The 2356-nt window shown below is 42.9% G+C and overlaps 1 pseudogene; it reads right to left on the bottom strand.

Annotated features, from left to right (window-relative positions):
- Nucleotides 1-809: 809 nt before the first annotated feature.
- On the bottom strand, nt 810-1238 carry LOC140913832 (cytochrome c oxidase subunit 7A2, mitochondrial pseudogene; annotated as a pseudogene).
- Nucleotides 1239-2356: the final 1118 nt, after the last annotated feature.

Genomic DNA, 2356 nt, shown 5'->3' with positions numbered 1-2356 from the left:
TACTTGGAATTTCATTCCCCAGCTCTGTTTCCTGGCTCTGCCCTGTACACCTGTTGAAGATCTAAGTAGAAAGTTAACAACCTGCTTGCTGGAAACCAGGCTGGTTTTGTATGCCTTGCTGCAGTGTCTTTCTGGCAGCAAACACATTTCTGGTGGGCAGTTATAAAGGTCACCATTTTATGGCTGTTGGATGGCCACTACAAAGTGAATCCAGCCCAACACATTATGAGGTGCATATGGAGATCCTGAACCTACAGCTCAAAACTACTATTATAACCGAACCCATTTATGATCAATCTCAGCAAAGACATCAAAAATAACTGGACATAGGGGCTGAATTGTCCTTTCACCCCCAGAAAGAGCTGTTTCCAACTCAGGAATGAAGAAATGTAGTCAGTATGAGGAACTCAACAAACGAACAAGCAAAAACCAACCGTTCTATTTGGTACTAATTACTCTACTTACTAGAGCAGCCGGTGCAACAAAAACTCCCAGCTTCTGCTACTCTGGTTTAGAAGAAGCCAGGTTGCTTTCTGACTTTCCAAAAGAGCTTTAGGATTTGGGGAGCAGTATTCTTTACTTAGCAGCAACCACTCCCCTGAAACTGTGCGATGGGACCATCTGTAGTCAGCATCTATCTCCATACAGAGTAAGTTGGGTAGAACAGGCAATCAACCCGCTCCTTTGGCCAGAAGACAACAAAGGTAAGTTTTTGAGGGAGGAAGGCAGGTCGGGGGGTCAAGTGTAAGCTGCAGCAGCCTGGGCTCACTGTTTTTTTGTTTTGTTTTGTTTTGTTTTGTTTCCCCCAACATGTAAAAACTGCTTTATTGGTTGCAGTTAACATGTTACAATAAATATTGATCCCAAACATGAAATCAACCATGTATGACAAAGACAAGCAAGATCCCTGAAGAATTACATGAAATTGGACAAAGAGATGTTAATTAAGGAGGCATCTTGTAAACTGGAATCATTTCACTTTCTTGGGCATTGCAGCTACAAACAGCTCATAAACAGCATAGCATGTTCCAAAACTGTTAGAGCCATGGTGGTTCTATACAGCAAACTATCTGCTAGTCCACCCTTAAGATGCACTGGCATTCCATTATCCTCCTGAGAAAGCTTCTGCTTCTCTGGAACTCTGTTTGCGACTTGTCTGTGTGAAGCAGTGCTTATGGTCCTCTGGGAAATTTGCCGAAGAGCCAGCAGGTTCTGCAGCATATTGGCTCTGGTCCCTTCACCTCAGCTCACTGTTCCCAGGTAAAACTATAAGCCATTTTGATGTGGGGGAGGCTAGTGGAATTAGGCTTCTAGCAAAGCCTCTTGTACCTCTGTCCCAGAGCGCTAATTCAAGTGTACTAAGTTATACTGACAATTGTTGACATACATGCAGCTTAATACAGCTCTTAAGGTAGTCTGCAGAGTTTACTTAAATTCTTAAGTGATGTTTCTAGCTGCTCGTATGTGACTCAGTGCTCTGTGGGTGAAACCCTCCGCAGTACAAGAGCTACAAACAAGGCCTTTGTCTCCATTTATGTCCTGCTTAATGCAGGACTTAGATAGTGAAGGGGCCCTAGCATTAGCCTTCTGTGCTGGTATGTATTTTGTCTTCTCTTGCTAATTCTCTAGCTAACTCATTTGAAACTTAAGTATCAAAGCTGCAAACTACCTCAATCACTTTAAAGGGGCATTAGCTTCAAAGCTTATTTCTGGCTATTAAATGCTGACTCTGTTAGAGCATCAAGCCAAAAACCAAACACCTGACTTGTCACTGAAATGTAATTATAAGGGACAGCTGTGTGCAGTTCTGGTTTTGACCCTGAGGAGCCATGCAAAATGAAATGCCACAAAACCAGAAGTGCCCTATGACAGCTTAATGGAATTGAAGCAAACAAAATCTATATGTGATAGATTTTGAATTGCTGCTTCTAATGGAGCATTACAGAACATCACTTCAATTAATGAGCAGTTTAACTCATTGGCATAAACTAAAATGACTTTCAAAAGTGTATTTACTTAGGATCAAATTCTTTTCCCAGCATGCAGTAAATGGTCTGTGTGCTGAGGTGGGCAATGGGAAGGAATGGAATCTTAACCGTTCCATGATGGCTGCTCTGTCTCCGAGCTGCTGAACACCATGTCTCCTGTACTCCTCTGCACTGTGGAGGAACGAATGGCTGGTGGATCCATGTAATAGCGCATCCACCCACACCTAAACTGCACTAGGACACAAAGCCTCTGCAGAGGATCAGGCGATGTAAACACAGTACTTGTGCTCTTAGAATTCTATAGTACCCCCTCTCTCCAAGGTGATCCATTGTTTCAAGAAAAAAGAAAAGGAGGACTTCTGGCACCT

Source organism: Lepidochelys kempii, chromosome 6 (assembly GCF_965140265.1).
Source record: "Lepidochelys kempii isolate rLepKem1 chromosome 6, rLepKem1.hap2, whole genome shotgun sequence".
NCBI lineage: Eukaryota > Metazoa > Chordata > Testudines > Cheloniidae > Lepidochelys > Lepidochelys kempii.
The sequence above is the reverse complement of the archived record's forward strand: the minus strand, read 5'-3'. Positions and strand labels throughout refer to the sequence as shown.